The sequence below is a fragment of the Mixophyes fleayi genome, chromosome 1 (assembly GCF_038048845.1).
Source record: "Mixophyes fleayi isolate aMixFle1 chromosome 1, aMixFle1.hap1, whole genome shotgun sequence".
Taxonomy (NCBI): Eukaryota; Metazoa; Chordata; class Amphibia; order Anura; family Limnodynastidae; genus Mixophyes; species Mixophyes fleayi.
In genome coordinates, this window is record NC_134402.1 from 282,560,493 (window position 1) to 282,583,420 (window position 22,928).

A 22,928-nucleotide genomic window follows, 5' to 3' on the forward strand; every position below is an offset into this window, starting at 1 on the left:
CAGCTCAATCTTTGATCCGTGAGTACTGTGGAATGGTTTTTCAGTTAAGTTGGGTACTTGGGCGAGACCCACTGGTACACTTTCTATAACCGGATAGTCTCTTGTCTTGTCCCCCCCCTCCCCCCCTTTATCCGTCTGTTTTTCTTGTCTGTTCTCTTTGCCGTCTTCGGCTTATGTATACTGGGTCATAAGATGTGTTGTTGTCTGTACCTATATTTTTTTCTCATTTTTATTTACTTGTTTGATTGTTTATCTAAGCAGTGTGGATTGTTCAATATAACTGATCTGCTGTCCAATATAACGGATCTGCTGTATGTACTCTGCAACCACTGCTATGTTTGTAATATGCTTTTCTAAAAAATTCAATAAAAACCTTTTGAGTTAAAAAAAAAAGTTTAATAAGGAGGCTGAAAAATCAGGGTATTCCACCCCTGAAAACATTATGGAGTTATTAAAGAGGCCTCCACCGCAGAGCCCAGCTTCAGCCTCAAATTTCAGCGGTCTAGGCTGCAAAGTAAAGCCATCTGACAATGATATTATAGGATCATGAGTGACTGCTGGTTTTATTAGTTTTATATTCTTGCTTCCCAAAACACGGCAGAGGGTACTACTTCTGGCTGACACCTAAACACATCACCACAGTGAGCACATGTCTGTGTCTGAAACACAGCAGAGGGCTGTGGAAGTGGGCACCAGTAAATCAACATATGGCAGGCACTGTGGCACGCACAACTTCCAGAGTGCAACTGCTGGTAAAGGAGTGCAGTACTGCCCAGTGCTCACAAATTAGGGTAAGGTTTACTTATGTTCTCGTATTAATATAAAATCTGTAATTTGCATGTCATGTTGAAAACTTAACAGTTAAGCAGCTGACCATTGTTATAAGAGAGTTTCAACATCATATGTAAATTTACCATTAAATTGAATTACCAATAATATATACTCCTCTTTGAATAGAAATATTCTGGAAAAAAGAAATTACCGGGACCACTGGTTCGATATATAGAACATAACGTAGTTAAAAAAAAATAAAAAACAAATGTCACAATAAGGGTAACTAGGCAGCTGTGAAAAATAAGCTTTAACAAAAATACAGCCAAGAAAAAAAAATGCTCGAGTTCCTGAAGTCAGGTAGGGCAGGAGTTTGAAATATAGCCAAGACAAATAAAGTGCTCAAAATGTCTGAGTGCTCTGAGGTTATTCCATTCTACAATAGAAACCACTATAATTATATATATTTTTATATATGGGTTAGATTACAAAAATAGTTGACTGCGGTGTAGGACATTTGAAGTAGTTACGCTAGTACAAAATTCAGAGGTACAGTAGTACATGGAAATGCACTGTGTAAGTATAATAATAATAAGCAGAATGTCAGCTCTTTATTATAAGTGCCTGCACATTCACAATATTGTACATTAGAGGTAAGGCATATATTCAAATGCTGTGGCTTTGTAACCAGAAAACGTGGTATTCTGAAGCTACTAAATGCTCCCATACTGACACATTACATCAGATGGGAAATTAAGTTTTTCTGCCATATACGGTTGCTTCAGTTTCAGCATTCATGTGTGAAAGAGAAACACTTTTTACATTAAATATAAAGTCTTATAATAGTAGCATGTAATAACTGCAGAATGCCATGGTTTTCTGGTATTATAAAACACCAATAGAAACATAGGATTTGCTGGCAGACAAGAAGCACTTGGCCATCTAGTCTGCCCATTTTGCAACCCCCAACCCTATTTTATCCTTGGTTCTTTTTAAGGGTATCCTTATGTCTATCCCAAGCATGTTTATATTGCTCTACTGTATTAGCCTCTACCACCCATGTAAATGAGAACCAAACTGCATCTACACACACACCAAGCTTCAGACAACTAAGTCAGTGTCAGGGCTCAGAAAATGATGTACAATCATGGCTGAAGGGAGGCACCAAAATAGACAGGAAACCTGAAGAGGAATGGAGAAATGGTAGGTTTTGATAAATCTCCGGATGCAGTTTCCCACATTAAACAACTGGATGTCACCGTCTCTGCCACTGCTGTAAATATCCAGTGTCAAAAGAGCATGTTATTATTTTGACTTCTAGTTACCAGAGATTATATTAGGGAGGTTACAAAGAACAATCCTTTGACACAGTAAGAGTTCAAAGGGCACTCTGGTTTGACAAGAAAGATTTAAAATGAATGACTGTAAATATATGATTGGAACCAGTAGGGTACAGTATTAATGTCTAGAAGCTAGAGAATGTCCCAAAATGATGGAGGACTACAGGATGATCACTGTTGGCGTAGGAATGTTCAGACGATGACCACACATAGGCTAATGGAGCTCACCTTCAAAAAGTCCAACAATGATCCTATTAACTTGAGCAGGATCATTACCAGATGTGGACATTTTAGGTTTATGTCTTGATATCACATACAATATTATAATGTGTGCAGTTAATATTAGGAGACAGTGACTCATTTGATTTTAGTCCAGTTTCTGAATAATGCAGTAGGCTGAAGCCAGAATGCACAAGCTAAAATAAAGAATTAGAAAAGATTAAGCCACAACAATCACACCTCACGTAGTCAGCTGAGATAGAAAGTAATAACTGTTACAAAAATAACTCTTGCAATTATATTTTCTAACCAATACCCCTTCCACACTGCCTAAAAGACCCGGTTTTTGCCCCGACGACCCGGGTCTAGGCTTGGTGTGAAAGGGGGTCCCTATATCTACCTGGGACAGATGACCCGGAAATTAGAGGGTTATTCCCGGGTCCGACCCGGGTAGCCTCCAGTGTGATCGGTGAGATCCAGGTTGATGAACTCGGGTCTCACAGACACCTATTGAAAAGTTTAAATAAAAAAAAACAAACAAAAAAAACACACCTCACCTCACTAGAGTTGCCAATCAGAGCTCCTCTCGTGATGTTGCCATGGAGACGCGGGTAGACCCGTGTTCAGTGTGAACATGGTCTACCCGGGTATTTGTCAGGGTTGGAGGATCTGTCCCATGGCATATACCCGGGATATTGCCAGGGTGGCAATCTGAAAGTGGTATAATAGTTCAACTATTGCTAAATACCATTTTTACATTGTAGATCAGTCCTCATGGAAATACTTTTCCGTAACCAAGATCTTTACATGTTTCTTCAAATAAATCACCCCAGTTTCCAACTGTGATTTGGATTTTATTGCTATAAAAAAGGTTTTGTTTGGCTTATATACACCTTTCCCATTAGCTAGTAAAGATTTAAAGAACCTAAATATCTACAGCTGAGCTTTGAGTTATTCAGCAGGTTAGTCAAAAGGTGTGTGTGTGTGTGTGTGGTCACTTGTCCATCATATATAACAGAATGCTAAAGTTAGTTATACACACCTAATGCCATAATCAGCAATTGTACTGTATGTAGTACAACACAAAGGTCAGTGAATGTGTGGGAGTACTTCAATACTACAGAGTGGGTGAATCAAATATCACAGCTTCCCTACTTCTCCAAATTGAGAAAAGGAACAGACTGGGTGACACCCATGTGCAAGCCCTGACTCACATTATAAAGTATGTGACCATACCGCTAAACTTATTGTTACTCTATTTAACCCCATTGCTCAAGAGGATCCCCATCCCTTTTCCCAGCCTTTGTACTCCTCCACCATTCCTTCTCTCCTTCAATTTCTTCGTCCTTTCCCCCCTCCTGTTTAAAATAAAATCAACGATTCAAGATTCTTATTTCAGTCTACTGAAAACATACAATTCTACAATTGGATGGCTGTATTACATAACAAATCATATTCTTTTTTTTGGTTACTCTACTTATAACACACTCTGTGAAGGGTGTATAACTGTTATATACACTTTGTTAGTTTTATATCAGCGTTGCAGATGTTCCTAATAAAATGTTTTGAAAAATAAATAAATGTAAAACATTGCCAATCCCAGAAATGTCTGCTACAATTGTTTTCACGAATGAAAGCGGCTGTTTTAATGCAGCAATATCCCATCTAAATTTGAGTAACCTGGGGATTCCGCTAGTAGGAGGTCCGGGGACTGCTCCCTACAGGCATTTCTCCTGGAGCTGCTCTAGTTCTAACATACAGAACCAGCAAATCCATTTAATCCACCACTTTAAAATAACAGCAGAGGGTGTGTTTATAATGGGGAGGACTATTCAAGAGATTGCAGCTTGGTCCTTGTGTTCACATACCCCCTTCAATACTAGCACACAGCATGGAGAAACCCCCCCGGAGCACCAGCTAAGGAAAATGGGCAGGTTAGTAAAATTATAGGTGGTAGTGCAGCTTTAAGTGTCAGTTCATTTTTAGGCATCAACACTATGAGGCTCTTGAAATTTGTTCTTGTCCAATTAAAAGGCATCTCAATATCCAAGTCACATTAATATTTCTACCAAAGTACAAGTAGAATTTGTATTTATTTATTTTCACAATTGCTGAGTATATTAACTATTCTTATTCTCCAAAATCCTTTTTACCACAAAAAAACACTTCTTAAAGATTACAAGTCCTTCATCCTGCCAAGATCAAGAACGGTCAGTACCTCCTGTATTCAAATGTATTTATAATCTATTTTGAAATTGCTAATTCTTCGGTAGAGATTTTTGTATACTTGGGATGCACATAAATACAACCCATATGAATTTTATAACAATAATTTGAAGATCATTTATTTGCTTACCTTTCTAGTAACCTGGAGAACAAAACCTCTGGCAAATATACACTGATAGAGATCAGAATGACATAATGCTTAAGCAATATATAAGGACTCTTACCCACAATGCTGTGCCTAATTTTTGTTTTTAACACAGGTTTAAAGCATGTAACCTCAAACTAAAATAAAATAGATTTTTTTTCTGCGTTCAAACCCATCTGCATTCATATGTGTGTCTATATAGAGTTGCATTGTGGTACTTTTTGGACACTGCATTATCCATTATAGTTCACTCAAAGCACATCGCTGCATTTGAAAATGTCCATTAATTTCTATAGAAGCGCAATGTGTACATACGCACTAGTGTTTACCAAGAGCAGTTACAATAGTGTTGTGCCGCTTTTTCCCATTAATGTCAATAGCTCATTCATTTCAGTGGGGTTGTGAGCTACTTTTAGTGGAGCTCCACAATGTTATTTTTTCCCAACGTTAATAGATATTTAATTAGTCTCTATTGCTGTATGAACAAAGCAAACGTTCCCCAAGATACCCACTTCATCACCAGCCAATCGCAAATGCAAAGTGTGTGAAAACACTTGTGACTGGCTGAGCAGCTAATTACACTCCAAGTTAATTCAGTTCACAGCCATTCTGCGGCAGGGCTCATAGCAAGCTGTTTGTGTTGTCCATTATGGGTTTGTTGCTTTATTTCCTATGGGATTACAAATTTCCCACTGTACTACAATGAAAGAGAAGAGAAAAAAAAAATTATTTTATTGTATAATAAAGTGGTTAACAATGGCTTCCAGGGAGTGTTTTATTTATTTATTTTTTCTACAATTGTGCATCTGTCCATTTATTCACTCTATTAATATAATGGACCGGGGTCTTAGTGCACATATGCCACTCCAGGGGTCCTAATCTTTTCCATTACACCAAAACTCTCAAATCCTGTGCTGACCAGCACTGAGACTGGCGTTCACTAGGACAGGAGACCCCACACTTGACGTCCTCCAGCTTTAATAGGAATTGGCTCAGGCTGATCAGCACCGGTTGGAACCGTACTGTAATGAATGGATTATTGAAATGAATTGGAAAAACTTCGGACCACTTCCATTACACCTGTTGGATGCATGTGCAAACGCATAGTGTATACATGCATTTTTAACATGCAGTTTGCACTTGGGAATTTTTATGTAAAATGCAGCACCAGCAGGTAGAGGGGATTAATGGTGTTGAGAGAATTCAGCACAACTACATCTAATTATATGCAATTAGTCGCATATGATTTTTTAAATTTTTCTGACTATCTTTAATTGTGTTTCTGGCATGCAATAGCCGCAAGATTCATGCAATTCTAATTAATGTGAATGGATGCAATTAATCCCATATACTGGGTACATTACAGCAGCTTATTAACAGATTGACTTACAAATCAAGTATACATGCTACCATAATAAGGAATAGTGGTTACAGATCATGCAACCTGTCCGGTATATTAATTGTACAAAAAACATGCAACTAAAAATTGTCTGGCCGTTATTTACACTGTGTTTAAAAGGGGAAGCCTGAAATCTTGTGACACAGGAAAATACTATCTACATTATTTCAATTTGAGAGATTATATTTCACAGATGTACACTAGTTAACGACAACATGCAAATTCTGACTTTTTTTTTATAATTAAAAATGGATTCTCCATTTCTTTTCTATATCTTAGTCTTGCAATAAGATAGCATAATTTCACAGCAAAACTAATTATTTTAGAACAAAACATACAAGTTCAATGGCTTCTCTATACACTATGCACAGACAAGAAAGAATCATCAAAAATATGTTAGTATTTCTACATCGTTACAATGAAAGGGACCCTTTACAAAGTGGCACAAGTTGTGACTAAAACGGATGCACCTTTCACAAAAGCACATATTTACAAGCAGGTTTAATAGTTGATTGACTGGGTTTTTGTTTTTTTTAGAGATTTAATTGCATGTAGTAAGATATACATTACCACACACGACTGCAGCTACAAAGAATCCTGAACTCAGCATGATGGGCAAATAGACTTAACATAAACAAATATCGCAAGCACCCTAGAATGAGTCGTACAATGTAAACATTTCTTACATTTATGCAATTATATAAATAAAAAAGGTTTCCAGGGAAAACTATCTGGCAACATCAATTCAATGGTCAATGAAATGGCTGCTTGACATGTACATATTTATGATGAGGTTGAGTGGTTGCTGCACCATTATTCTTTTGCTAGCTGCGTTTATGACTTTTCCCTGAGCAAATCCTTTATGCATTTACATATTGTCATTCATATAATACATCCTCTGATTCACCTGGTAACATCAAGTAAAGCATCAGAGGTGGCTATCAGGAGAAGCACTGCTTTAAGTGCCTGCAGAATGACATGCACAGTCCAACGTATGTGTAATTGTGTATCCATACACAATGTGCATAGGACGAAGACACTATTATTTTCTTAGTGTTCTGTCAGGTAAGTCCCACGACACATGCGTATACAGCCTTATTCATACATCACAATGAGAGCCAGCCTCCTGCCATGTGCTCATACAGCTCTATTACCGACTGCCCCTCCCCTCCAGTCTGAAGTCCAGCTCCTCACAACACTCACACTAATCACAGCAGAACCATAGGCATCCACACACTAATTTGACAAGCTAACACAGGGCGGCTAAATGGACATCTGCAGACTATTACCAGTGCTGTCATGTGACATAGCTGTCTGTAGCCTAGTAGTGACACATTTCATTGACATAAATCTGCAATGTAAATGAATGCAAAGAGCTGTTCCAGACAGACTTCCCTTCTTTCATGTTTCCTATAGAGACTTCTCCATAAACCTGCAGCACATTGCACCGCCTGGCTCCCACACTGCCCAGCAGCCTTGTAAGGGTTAGTTATTTGCATGAATAAACAGCAGATGCTGCATCCCACCCACAGTCTGCATCCGAGCCTAGATACCCATGTCAAGCTCTGCACGTTCCCTGCTTAGGCCATCTGTTTCCCTAGCAGCCGGCCCTATCATGCAGGGCTTGACAGGGAGTCCACACCTTCCCCAGATCAACCCCACAGTTACCTGACCACTGCCCAAATCCTCCACTTACCCACAAACCCTGGGATCGCGGCTCCTCAGACTTGTCACCCTCAGAGTAAATCACAGAGCCAGCAAACAGCATCACACGCTGCGGCTTCCTGGAGGGGATAGCGGGATCTTAACAGGGAAATAGGTGCCAACCCGGAGAGTGAGGTTGGAGACCAGCCGCTATCACCTCTAATTCCACCATCTTCCACCTACTCCTTTTCTTCTCCTTCTGCAGCCACCACCAATCCTTGCCCAGGAGCTCCGCCCTCACTGCCAGTGACATCAGTAGCACTCAGCACAGCCTGACTCAGACACTCCCATCCCTACACACAGGCAGCAGTCATCCAGTGCTGCTACCCAGCTCAGGCACTACAATGCAGCTCACATCGTACACTGACTTCTTTTTATGCTGCACCAGGTTTGTGTACACTGAATGGCACAAGCTGCCCACCACCATATAGCAATTGGTGCCTGATCTGTCATTTATCACCAGATGCATCCAAACTACACATGCACTATAATTAGCATAGCAAGGAACTTGCGAAACAAGCTTACCTTCAGATGCTTTTTTTTGTATCCAACAGCAATCTCATATATATATATATATATATATATATATATATATATATATATATATATAGTGTTTTTAATTGGAGTAAGTATATGCCCATTTAAATTGAAGCACCAGAGTGACACTGCCCTTATATCATCATCATCATTTATTTATATAGCGCCACTAGTTCCGCAATGCTGTACAGAGAACTTACTCACATCAGTCCCTGCCCCATTGGAGCTTACAGTCTATTGCTGTAAGGCAGAAGTGCTAACCACTAGGCCACCGTTCTGCCCAAATATGATCTTTATATCATATTGCGCTTGAATGCTGATGAAGAAATGAGCACTAGTGTGATAAATTCTGAAATCTACACAAAGCACTAGTATGGCTGTACTCTAAAGACTTAAACCTGTGTGCTGCATGCATTCAATACATGCAAACTGCCAGGAAAATGCAGCAAAAACAAGTAGAAAATTAAATTAAAAATAAAAGCCATTAGATATAGCCAATGGCCAGTTCACGATAAGTCCAACATCATTTTCAAGATTAGCTTTTTTGATGAGTTATAGACAGCAGCTTTAAGGGATACCATTCCGCTAACTTACTCTTGACTGCAAATATTTCAAATAGATAAGTTGACTGTTTGGAAGCAGCTAGAGAAACAAGAGTGGCTTGGTGGGTATTTCCTTCCTGGGGTGTTTTCAGTCTTCTTTGGACAGGTATGTGTTTGTGACTGTGAAACCTTATAGTATGATTGTAGTTCCTATCCATTATGGTAAAGCTTTCAAACTTTATGGCTGTAGAATATGGTAATCACCCAATCAGTACAATCAAGCAATGCTGGAAACTGTTTATTTTTGGGGGGTTTTCTTCTTGCTACTTAAATTATGTGGTCCAGTGGTTGCTACCACGAAAAAAAATGACACAAAGAGCTTCTTTGTGTGAACAGCGATTAAAGAGAAGATTTTGTTCCAAGCAATATTCCCTTTAAGGTGTGCGCACACGCAAGCTGTGAATCCAATGCACATAGATCAAATCACAGCTCATTCAGTGGTAGATTCAATGTTTACATCTTAACAATGTATTTGCTGTGTAGCAACAGAGGTAGTTGTGTCTGCAGGTTGACAAAAAGACAATGGTATTAAACAGCAGTGATGTCCAGAGAAATTTTGCATAGCCTGACCTCAGTCAGGCTATGCAAAACTAACAATAAACTGTTAAATCTAAAATTCTGACCCAAGTCAGCCTGTGGTGTCAAGTATATCTGGAAGCGCTTCAATCAGCTGGAGAGAATTGACACAGACCAAGTTCTGTATGCAAGGAATATTCTCTAGTTTATTGATACAAAGATACAGGTTTTTATAGGCTACTGAATAAATGAATCCTACGTCATATGCATACAATAGTTTATACCACTAGTTTATGAGAAGCGCTACTGATTAACTTTCTCACGTATTCTTGAGGTGTTTACTTTTCTCCCCCTTCTAAGGACAGATGAGCCTATTATTTCTTATCTCAAGGGGAGTTGGAGATATGCTATGTGCAGCACCATGGATACAGCTCCCATACTACCAGCTGGATATGAAGCTCATTATTGTTTTCATAACTGGTTACATTCTTCAGGTGTTCTCTATTAGTTCAACTTCAAGGCCATAGGCTCACATATTGCAAAACTGCAAGTTAACAGAAAAATGAATAATCTCTTCTAGCAAATAATATTTCTATACAAGTTACAATAAAATGGCTGAACAAAGGCCTTATGAGGCCTTAACAAAAAATCATATTTAACATTTCCCATCTTTTATTCAATTTTCGACCCTTTCTCCTCCTACCTACCTAATCCTATCTATAGAACCACATTCTTAATAAGCAGGTACTTATACACATGTAGGAGGCCACATGCATAGAGTTGGTCCCCTTAGGAATCTGTCAACTCATCCCCCACTAATAAGCCTGTGATCCTCCCTGTCCTAACTTGATTTATGAGGAGATGCATTTTGGCAAATGTCCATGTCTAGAAAAGATGGTTTTTTAGAAGATGGTTTCTTAAAAGATGGTTTCTTAAAAGATAGTTAATGAGTCTATAGTAGTTCTGCAGGCCTTGCATGTCCTTTGTTCAATCTTTAGTAGTTTCTTGTTGCAAACTCTGCAGTTCTTTGGCTTTGCTAGTCCAAATAATTCATGACACTCATAGTCTGGTCAGGTTTCAGAAGTAATTTCTGTGATCATCAGAGGTTCGGGATTTTCAGTGGTTCCCTTTTTGGAGAGACAACAATCAAGTGTCAGTAACTTCTTAATCAGCCATATATTTAGTTTCATTATCACCTATACGATCAACAGGATTGCTAAACCATTTGCTACTAATGCCAATATTTCCAATATCCAACATGAATCATTACTGACAACTTTACCAATGAGGTTATGCATCTGCACAAAGACATTTTCAGAGTTTACTCTACTATGAGTGCAAATTGTTGAGCACTCCTTCCCATATGTTTCTCACAGTGGCATAGGCAATATGTCACTTAACTGTCTGTTTCATACTGGGTTAGGGAGGCCTTAATCCCTACTTCAGTCACAATTATTCTGGCAAGACATATCAATACAATGAGACAGTCATTTCTATTTATCAGAACAAGACTCCCCTGATTTGAAGACTTTGCAGTGTTATGCGTGAATCCAGGTGTCTCTTTCCTGTACTTCCACTGCCATGGGAGTCGTCAACAGGACTTGATAAGGACCCTTGTATCTGGGTTCAAGACTTCTCCTGATGTGCTTTCTCACGACCACCCAGCCCCCCAGGGTGCAGTTTATGGGTACCTGTATCAAAATTAGGGTTTGCAATGGAGGAGAATATTTGACCATGTATTTCAGTTAGTTGTTTCTATAATAAGGCAACATAATTCAACAAATCACTATATACATGGTGTAGTTGCTATGGAAAATAACAGCCTGTTCTGTTTGCTGTGCCAAACAATATCTCATATGGTGTTAAACCTGTGTCTTTCCTAGCAGTATTTTTTACTGAGTGCAGGTAAACATGAGATCCATGGCAGACCTGTTTCAGCCATTATTTTCTGCATTTTCAATTTCAGTGTACCATTAAGGCGCTCCATACATCCTGAACTTTGGGATCTGTAGGGGGTGTGATAGTTTCTGGAATCCTTGCCCCGTAAAGTGTATCCCTCTGTCACTTACAATGACCTCTGGTACACCATATCATCAGATTACCTCATTCGCAATTTTCTTGGCTAATGCTTTAGCATTTGCTTTTCTATACAGCCATGTCTCCAGCCAGTGACTAAAGAAGTTGACACAGACAAGCACATTCTCAAAGCCCGAGCATTTGGGAAGTTATAAAGTCTATCTGTATCCTCTTATAGGGATCTTATGTCTGGGGTGTGCTTTTCCATAGGACAGACTTACTCGGGTTACTTTGTGCACAGACTAGGCATTCTGCCACTAACGACTGTGCTGCTTGGGCGAACCCTGGTACTATCCATAAGCTGCTAGTGAGTACAACCATAGCATCTTTTCCCAGATGCACTTTCTCGTGTGCTATATTGGCCATAATGGGATAAACTACTTTTGGCAGACACAAACGCTGACCTTTACACCACTCCTTGCACTTCTAGTGCTCCATGTATTGCCCAAGTCTTTTTCTTATTTTCTGTTGCTTGTCTTTCCATAAGTTGGAGTGTGCTCTGGTCAAACAGGGGTCAGGGGGTCACCATGTAAATAGACTCCCCTTGGGGTACTGGGGCTATGGCGGCTTCTCGTGCGGCCTGGTCTATTTCACTTAGCTTCGGGGGTAGTATCTCTGTGTGTGTCTTCATCTTCATCACTGTTTGGAGGACAGCTGGAATGCAGTGAACAATGCCCTGGTATGTTCATCATATTGACTGGTTTGCTTGCTGAACCCATAAGGTCCCTACTTTTCCATACAGGGCCATAATCATGCGCAATTACAAATGCATAACTTGAATCAGTGTAAATATTTACTCTTTGTCCTTTTGCATATATGCATGCAAGTGTCAGGGCCTTTAGTTCAGCTTCTTGTGCTGACATGTGACTCGGTAGAGTCTGTTGAATCACTATTTCTGTGTGTGTGGTTACAGCACACCCTGTATACGGGACAAGATCTATGTGATAGTGTGAACCATCTACAAAAAGAGTGATGTCTGCATCTGGTAATGGTTTATCTTTAATGTGAGATAAAACCAGAGATTCTTGTTTCATTAGTTCTATGCAATCATGTTCAGAAAAATTTTGTTTGCATTTTTTTTTTTCCTTTCTTTCTGTTCAAGCTGGAATGGAATTCCCCCAAATCCCTAGGGTAACCCCAATATATACAGGTACTTCTCCCATCTTTTGAAACTTGCTGCAATAAGGCAGCAGGATTCAACATTGTGCACTGCTTAAGTGTAACGTTACTGGGAGTAAGCAGTGCTACTTCATTAGGATAGGCTTCAGTAAGGAGCATGTGGAATCCAAGGACAAGGTTCTTGGTTTCTGAGTTCCACAAAGTTTACACTCATTAGATGGAGTGTACAGTACAACGGTTAAGACAGATGTGGTAACTTTAATTCTTCTGGAAGAGAAACACTTAGCTTAAATAACCTGTTAATAAGCCACATCATCAGTTCTATTAGTGTATATAATAATGTGTTGGGCCACAATACTCACAAACACATTCCTGCATTGGGTGTAAACCCCTGTAGTCATGGGTTGCTCTTTTCTTTATATGGTTGGGTTAAACTTTTATATTAGAATTTTCTGATTATGTATAATGATCTATACATAACTATGGGCCTGAGTCTGGTTCTTCCAAACTTGGCTTTCCTTTCTAGTCTAGTACACATCTACAGCGCACAGCAAAGGAAAATAACGTGCAATCTATATTCCTCCTGCTAATATCAATGAACTCCCCTCTCTGGTCTCCCTTGGACCTTTAAAAAACTTAAAATACAGTTTACTCAGATTCCCCTTGTCTGAAGGTCTTAACATATATCTGTGAACATGAGAGGCTCTGGGGCCTCTTGTGATTCCTTTTTTTTTTTTTTTTTTTTTTCTTCTAATAAAAAAGAAAAGGGAGGAAGAAAATACACAGTGCGCTCGGCAAGTGTTATATGTCACTCATTTCACAATAGGAGGGAATGTCCTTTGTGCTGTATATCTTCATACTTAGTAAATCTGGTCGGTAACAAATGTTTTGCTTGTGCTTGGTTTCTGTCACAACGTACGATACCGTTAAGGTAACTGGGTGTCCTAGCACAATATCTATACTCTTTTCAAGCACTAAAGCAGAGTAGTATGCAAGTGACCTTAGCTTGCGACCATGTATTTGTGTCAGTACTCCTTGTACATGTGCACTGACTTCATAACAAAATAATGTGAAAGGCTTGTCATAATCTGGCAAAGCCAGTGCTGGCGCTGAAGTTATTTCAGCTTAAAATTGGTTAAACATTTGGTTCTGCTCAGAGGAGAGTATAAATGGCTTGCTATGATCCAGAAGTGCTAATGCAGGAGCACATACAATTGCTCTTAAAGTCTTAAATCTTTTTCATTTCTGTAAAAATATAGAATTCCCATCAATGCATTACCATACCCACAATAAAGAGAATTATTTACAGTATATGACAATTATAGCACAGTAAATAAGGGCAGTAAATGTCTTTACAAACACTGATTTACTCAAAACTGTAATGAGGATACAAATAAAAACCTTTTGCTTTCTGCACATACAGAAAAACCACCTAGTTCATGCATTTGCTATGCGAATAGCACATAAACTCTAATATCTCTTCCAAAACAAGGTAATCATTACTCAGAAGAGTTTACGTTATTTAAATCCTTCATTAGTTTATACTTATGTTTGTTGTGGTGCAAAGATGGTGCATTGGAAGTTAAATCAATGCAATCTGGATTGCCTAATGGGTCTTTGCAGCTGGAGACCTGTGAATAAAAAAACTTTTGCATAGAGATTAACATTTATTTACTAGGAATTACTGTAACTGTAACATGCGTGTATACTGTTATCAGGTAACCAGTGAACAGCTGCTAAAAGCTTAACTGTGACGCTATGCGTTCCATGCCTTGATTTCCTCAAAGGGGCAGTCCCTAATTTCACAAATAGAGAATGTCAGTGACGAGACCTGGGCGAGTGTTCAAAGCCACTCCTTTCTTATCATCTCTTAGTACAGCCCTTTTAAATGACACTAATTAAATTTCCGGGTTTAGAAACATTCAATCTGGAATCTTGGTTCCAAGTATTCAACCATTTTAAAAGCAGCACTGTCTCATAAATCAGAGTACTCTCGTTAGACACAATACATTGTGTCTGTAAATCATTCAACATTTTCTCAACAAAATCTCTCTCCCGTGACCAAATATTCACAAATATTTCTAGATTCTGTGATTTTCGTGTTCAAAGTAAAAATATATTCACTTAAGTCTCGCTCACAGACGACATTTTATCTCGTAACATTTCTTTAAAGGCATAACAAACCCTCCTGATTTCTGAGAACATTCATCAGCGCCATTTTAACACAGATAAAAACAGCATGTAAGCTCACTCCCACAATTCTCAACTTCATTAAAGAGAAAGCTATATTTCTGAACTTCAGAAACAAAATTATTTTGTTCAAATACAGAAACGGCTTGTTGGATCCCAGCCAGCTTTGTTCTGACACTAGTTCTTATAGTGATAATGTACATTATTTACAATCTTGTCCGTGCAATCGGACCAAACATTTTAAAACTTCTTTTGTATCTTTTTAAAAGCTTATCATTAAGCAATGAATGTACAACTTTTTCAACCTTGAAACATGTCTCTTGTAAAAAACGGACAAGACAGACAAACATTGTGATTTAAAGTAAATCAAACATCTCCCTTATAGAGCACTAAGACAGAGAACAAACAATGTGAATTATCACGGATCTCTCTCACACGCAGTAAGACGGAGACAAAACTCACATACAGAGAAAGAAAACTTAACTGACATCTTCCAGCCTACTGCTGTGGAACTACAAGTCCCAGCATTACACTAAATACAAGTTAGCTTCAACATGTTATCATCAATCAGCACTCCGGACACATTTCTTTAATTTTACATACATTGTCAAAAAACAAAAAACAGTGTGCTTCTTATCTCAACACACTGAAATCATTTACACAGAATAAGGGAGGGGCACATTTCACTTATTCAGCTGCACAGGATCAAACATACATTTATAATATACAACCTACTTGATTCATTATTCAGCTTCCGATGCATTTAGCATATCCACATATATTTCGACTTTTCAGATCTCTTAACTTTCCTGTGCCACCTCAAACAATCTCTTGGGGTTTGATCTCAATACCCCTTTGTTCTTGTCACATTACCACTTGCAACACCTTTGTTTCTCCATCCACACATATCTTTGGCTATCCCCGCTTTCTTGAAAAATTCCCTGCAGACCTTCTACTCCCCCATTTCCTTTAGTCTTTGTGCATCATATCTATGAGGGAGCTGCTGTCATTTGTTTACTATCTATATTACTCGTATTGACAGTATTCTGTTGAGTCCAAATCGGGACTCTTATCTAGTTTCTGTGGGTTGTCCTTGCACTGGACGTCCCGTTCTGTGGACTCCTTGTACTGGATGTCCGTGCTAAATAGCTTCTTTGACAGTATCTGGGACGAAGGTCTTTTGGAAATCTCTCTTACACAATTTGGGCAGATTACAGAATCTCCCTTCTTTGATATACCTCTGGGGATGGTGTCTAAAATGTTCACTCAATGTTCAAAACAATAACTCTCTAAATCCCTCTATTCCATTACATGCTTCTTTGATCAATGTCTTATGTGACTTTTATGCTTTATACATCATACATAGGTACAAACACATGCACTCAAAATTCAATCATCTTTCAAAAATCTAATCAACAATACAATTACAGTAAACAAATTGGGTTAATACTGTATTATATTAATCAGATGATACTTGAGACTCACAAATTCGCGTGTCAGGTGCCTCAGACAGACATGAGGTGACCCAGACTAGGAAGACCAACGAGTAGAAATCTACTGACCGCGGATGTTGGGGTTCAATGTGCTGGGAAACCTCCGTTGTCTGTCTTGTAGCCTGCTGGACAGCGAATCTCTGTGGCGACCTCCAAGTTGTTAAATCTAAAATTCTGACCCAAGTCAGCCTGTGGTGTCAAGTATATCTGGAAGCGCTTCAATCAGCTGGAGAGAATTGACACAGACCAAGTTCTGTATGCAAGGAATATTCTCTAGTTTATTGATACAAAGATACAGGTTTTTATAGGCTACTGAATAAATGAATCCTACGTCATATGCATACAATAGTTTATACCACTAGTTTATGAGAAGCGCTACTGATTAACTTTCTCACGTATTCTTGAGGTGTTTACTTTTCTCCCCCTTCTAAGGACAGATGAGCCTATTATTTCTTATCTCAAGGGGAGTTGGAGATATGCTATGTGCAACACCATGGATACAGCTCCCATACTACCAGCTGGATATGAAGCTCATTATTGTTTTCAAAACTGGTTACATTCTTCAGGTGTTCTCTATTAGTTCAACTTCAAGGCCATAGGCTCACATATTGCAAAACTGCAAGTTAACAGAAAAATGAATAATCTCTTCTAGCAAATAATATTTCTATACAAGTTACAATAAAATGGCTGAACAAAGGCCTTATGAGGCCTTAACAAAAAATCATATTTAACAAAACTAATAATAAAATGTTCCAAATCATTGACTACAAAATCAGTGATTTGTACAGCTATTCTGCCATTTAATAAACAAAACAAAAAAATTAACAAGAACTTCCTCTTTCTCCTATAAATATCAGTATTGCTCTCATTTGAGAGAGTACATGGGAGCCTGCACATTGAACATTCCAAAGGTTTAAATCTAACTGATGTCCGCTTGTTACTATAAGAAGAGTCATTGGCAGCTTAATTTAATTTAGTCCTACTGTTTTGATATATTAGTCAAGTCAGTATTGTACCATGGATTCTAGCAGTGAGTTGGAGTCCATTGTACAAGCAGCTCAGTCCAACACTATTAATACAATTAAAAAATGAATAATTAATAAAACGCATAGGGAGCTGCTAGATTTTAATAACCTCCACTTAACAACAAGAAGCGACTGATTTGCAGGCTAAGTTTGGAAATTTTTATCTGGCAGTTACTAGGTGAGTCAATCAAGGGAAAATGAAATTGGAGCCTTGCTTTGCACCATATTGGAAACTTACTTTATAAACTATCCAGCATATTTAGGTCAGTTTTTATAAATTACTAGATTAGACCATACAATAGCCATATGACTGGAGGTCTACTTTATATACAAGGCACTAGTTTGGAGGTCTGCTTTATATAGTACCTGCCATTTTGAAGAACTGCTATATATAGTAACCACTTGAGGTTGTTTATACTATAGCCTTCAAATTGGAGTCTGCTTTATATACTGTTCAGCAGATTTGAGTTGTACAACTGCCACCAAAATGGGATATTCTTTGTATTGTATACACCAAAAAGAACTCTGGTTCATGTTTGTATAGTTACCACCATAATGAAAGGAGAAGGGTTTGTTATGTTGTAGTCAGGGCTGCCATATGCCTCATGGCAGTCCTGATTATGATTGACTTTTATATCCATATAATAAATAGGAAAAATATAACATATAGATATATATATTAACAAGATATAAAGCAAGAACTTACAAGCATGAGGGCCTTATAGCAGACACTATAGTTACACACTTGACTCTGATCAGGGCTGGGCCTAATTATCTTTGTGCCTGTGGTGGCAACTTAATTGGCACTTTTCTTATTATACAAACAATAGATCTTAATGTGCTGTTCACAATAAAAGGCAAATCGTATCACTTGAATTATTTTAGATCAATTAAATCAATTATTTTTTTTTAAATTTGTTTACATTAAGCCTCTCCTATTCCTGAAAATAGACTTCTGGGAAATTATTTCCTGCCAACCAAACCTGCTGCCCGCAGTTTTGTTCTAATTTGCATCATGTACATTACTCACTAATTGTTTTGCTACTATTATCTTACATTAGTGATGATCTTGACATGTTATATACTTTAATTTACAAGATAGTATGACAGAATAACCTTTAAACAGAATTTAAATTTCTGTTTGTTATATTCAAATACAAATATAGACAAATCACCAGCAAGTGGCACCAAATACTCCAAAGCATATACTCCTAGTGATCTTTCATGTATATATTTGTTTTTGAATACAATAGCATTTTGAATCCTGTTTGAAGACAATGTAGTTTCCATTAGCTAGCTGTTGTTGTTGCAATCAATTATGCTTGTTTTCTAGATGATTACTTTATTGCATAGAGTGTATTTTATTTTGTTTGTAATTTATCCTGATGTTCTACCCAGTGGTCAAAGTGGTCTGGTATACGTTTGTGTGCCATACCTCCACCTCTCCTATTGCCTTCATTTTAAAACTGTCAAATCCAATTCACTTATTTTTTCCATATTGCCATTTCTAAATTTCCACTTCAACCACTGGTTCTACCTTATATACACCGATCAGCCACAACATTATAACAACAGACGTTCCTTACTTCATCACCTTTGTGCTGGAGGGGATGTGGGCATCGTGGAGACTTTATCCATATTTGGTGGAGATGTCCCGTGATCTAATCATTTTGGAGAGATGTTATAACCTTATTGAGCAGATCTTGCATGTCATATTTCATCTGTCCCCTTGGAGTGCCCTATTGTGCTTTCCTGTTCCTGGTCTTGGGACCAAGACTAGAAAACTTATTTAACATACTCTTAAAACTGCAAAATATCCATAATTAAATTGTGGAAAACTCTTCCCAACCTCCCATCGAGCATGAAGAACAATATTTGGTTTATTGCCTCCATGCAACGATACACTTATCTTCTTCGGGGAAAAGTGGATAAATATGACCCCACTTGAGATCCCTGGTTCAGGTTTAACTCTCCCACTCCTACTCCATAACAACTTCTTGTTATCCGGTAGACAACCCCTTTACAATATACTGAGGTTGGTGTAAATACTCTGGTTATCTATTTATCCATTGATACTGTTAGGAACCCCTCCAGCCGGCACAACACAACCCGGAATCTACTCTGCCAATCAGGTGTTCACTGGAGCCCCTGATGGTGAGGACAGACTGGGCCGCAGACTGACAGAGGGTCGTGAAGTGTGTACCGGCTGGGGAGAACCCAGGCAAGCGGAGTGAGGTCCACGCAGAGGTCAAGGGCCGGCAGCAGACAACAGTATCGGTAAACAAGCTGAGGTCAGGGGTCACAGGCAGATAGCAGAAACGGTAAACAGCCCGGAGATCAGGGTCACCGGAAACACAAGCGAAGTCCAATTCAAAGCCAAGGGTCATACACGGGAAATCAGTAGCAGTATACAGGAACAGGAACAAGCAGGTCAGCAGACTGGAGCACAGAAGCTATAACCGGCAGTGAGGCTGCAGACCTCACTGCCTTAAATACATGGTTAGACCAATCAGAGCCTAGCTCTGTAACCACACACAGGGCCCTGTTAATTAATTAAATCAACCGCTAATTAGCCTCCAGGCTATTAGATAACCTTGCGCATGCGCCCGGCTGTCCCCTGTTGCCGGGACGCAGCGCTACACTGTGAGGCGTCCGGCCGTTGTCTTGACAACGGTCGGCGTTGAGAGGGAAGTGACGTCCCGGTCGTCATGATGATGGCCGGGACGCTGGGGCAGACAGGAAGGGAGCCGAGGCGGCTGTGAGTACCGCCGCGGCTCGTGACAGTACCCCCCCCTTGAGGAGGGGTCGAGGGACCCCGACATCCAGGTTTCCTTGGAAATTTTTTGAAGAACTCCTTCAACTGTTTAGGAGCATGGAGTTGTCTTCGCGGAATCCAAGACCGTTCTTCTAACCCACGATTCCTCCACTGTACTAAGAAGTGCACCTGTCCTTGCACTTTTTTTGAATCCAGGATTTTCTGAACAATGTATCTCTGTGGCTTGCTTGAATTTCCCCCAGACATACTTGAAGACTGAATTTGGCTAGGATATCGTACCGGTTTCAACAGCGAACAATGAAATGTGTTGGGGATTTTTAAGGAGCTCGGAATTTTTAGCCTAAATGCCACAGAATTAACCTGCTTGATGATAGAAAATGGCCCGATGAACTTAGGGCCCAACTTCTTGCAGGGCTGTCTAAGCCTGATATTTTTTGTAGACAACCAAACTTTCTGGCCTACCTTGAGGGAGCAGATGGTGCGATGGCGGTCCGAATTTTTTTTTGCCACAAATGAGGCTGGTCTTAATGACGACTGGACCTTTTTCCAGATAACTCTGAGATCTCTGGCAGTGGAGCGGATTTCCTGGGTACCAACGGACTTGAGTGAATATAAAGAGTTGGACCTGGGCTGAAAACCATAATTGCAAAAAAACTGAGAGGTTTTGGTGGATGAGTGACAGGAATTATTGTAGGCAAATTCCGCCCAGGGTAACAAGGAGGACCAGTTGTCATGGAACTCTGATGTATAGCAACGTAAAAACTTCTCCAAGGACTGGTTAACCCTCTCGGTTTGCCCATTTGATTGAGGGTGATAAGCGGATGACAAACTGACCTTGATTCCGAGAAGGCTACAGAAGGATTTCCAAAACAGTGCTATGAACTGAGACCCCCGATCAGAAACCATGTCAGTAGGAAGTCCATGGAGCCGGAAAATGTGATGAATAAATAAGACGGCCAAATCTCGAGCAGAAGGAAGTCTGGGTAACGGAATAAAATGAGACATCTTACTAAACCAGTCTACCACGACCCAAATGGTATTGTGTCCTGAAGAGAATGGCAGATCCACTATAAAGTCCAGGGACAAGTGCGTCCATGGTTTTGCAGGAATGGCCAAAGGAACCAACTGGCCTACCGGACGAGTCCTGGGAATTTTGTTTCTGGCACAAACATCACAAGACAGGACGTGATCCTTGACGTCAGCAGACAAAGATGGCCACCATACCGTACGTGAAAGAATTTCCAACGTTTTGAAGACTCCAGGATGTCCAGCGGTCTGATTATTGTGTGCTTCCGCAAGGACTGCTTTCCTAAGATGCACTGGAACAAACAAGCATCCTACTGGAGTATTATCAGGAGCCAATTTCTGAAATCTTTGTAGGGTGCAGCTTAGGTCTTGGGTTAACCCAGCATGAATCACGGACATGGGAACAATAGGTTCTGGACTAGTAATCGGAGTATGATGTGCCAGGAGATCTGGTGTGCAGCGCCCTCCAACCAATGTCGCCATTCCTCAAAGGCCCATTTAATTGCTAATAGTTCTCGGTTTCCCATAATTGGTTTCTGCTGCAGAGAACTGACGGGAAAAAAAGGCACACGGATGTAAGCGGCGGGTCCGGGTATCCTTTTGTGACAGGATGGCCCCAGCACCAACGTCCGAGGCATCTAACTCAAGAATGAATGGTACCTTAGGATCCGGGTGTCTGAGGACTTGAGCAGACAAAAAAGCTTTCTTCAGGGTTTCGAAAGCAGTTATTGCCTGTGGTGACCAAGCAGCTGGATCACTTCCCTTGCGGGTCAAGGAGACGATAGGAGCCACGATATCAGCAAAGCCTCCAATAAATCTCCTGTAATAATTGGCGAATCCCAGGAATCTCTGGACCGCCTTGAGGTTATTTGGTTGTACCCAATCCAGGATTGCTTGGACCTTGGTGGGATCCATGGAGAAACCTTCTAAGGAGATTATGTAACCTAGAAAGGATACCTTCTGGACCTCGAACTCGCATTTCTCGAGTTTAGCATAGAAATGATGTTCCCGCAATTTCTGTAGGACTTGTCTGACATGACCCTGGTGCACTGACAAGGATTCTGAATAAATGAGGATTTCGTCCAAGTAGACAACAACAAAGAGTCCCAGAAACTCACGTAACACCTCATTAATCAAATCCTGGAATACTGCAGGGGCATTACTAAGGCCAAACGGCATGACCAGATATTTGTAGTGGCCCGAGAGCGTGTTGAATGCCGTCTTCCACTCATCACCTGCTCTAATACGTATGAGGTTATAGGCACCTCGAAGATCAATCTTTGTGAAGATAGTTGCCCCTCTTAATTGGTCAAAAAGTACAGAGATGAGAGGAAAAGGATAGGTGTTTTCAACCGTAATAAGATTCAGGCCCCGGTAATCGATACAGGGTCTGAGTCCACCATTCTTCTTGGATACAAAGAAGCACCCTGCTCCTACTGGGGACTTGGATGGCCTGATGAAGCCTTTCTCCAGGTTTTCGTCAATATATTCTTGCATGGATTTGGTCTCTGGACCGGAGAGAGAGTACAAGCGTCCCTTGGGTAATTTAGAACCCGGAATGAGCTCAATGGTACAGTCAAAATCCCGGTGTGGTGGTAGAGTGTCAGCAGCCTTTTTGGAGAAAACATCCCAAAAGTCATGATACTGTGAAGGGAGCTGCTCCGGAATAGGCTGAATCACATGCAGAGGTAGTGTCAAGCAAGACTGAGTACAACGAGAGCTCCACTGGACAATTTCTCCTTTTACCCAATCCATGACAGGGTT

At 39.8% G+C, this 22,928-nt stretch overlaps 1 protein-coding gene and 1 long non-coding RNA gene across 3 annotated transcripts in view; both read right to left on the reverse strand.

The window, feature by feature from the left end:
- Positions 1-8,038, reverse strand: part of APBA1 (amyloid beta precursor protein binding family A member 1) — a 108,974-nt gene extending 100,936 nt beyond the window's left edge. For both annotated transcript variants that reach the window (XM_075210976.1, XM_075210974.1), the window contains exon 1: positions 7,797-8,038. The gene's annotated coding sequence lies outside the window, so the exon portion shown is untranslated. The remainder of the gene's footprint in view (positions 1-7,796) is intronic.
- Positions 8,039-9,638: 1,600 nt separating this feature from the next.
- Positions 9,639-17,066, reverse strand: LOC142154651 (uncharacterized). The gene is made up of 2 exons (XR_012691655.1): positions 15,580-17,066; positions 9,639-11,150 (listed from the first exon to the last, which is right to left on the reverse strand). It is a non-coding gene; the product is annotated as an uncharacterized LOC142154651 (long non-coding RNA).
- Positions 17,067-22,928: the final 5,862 nt, after the last annotated feature.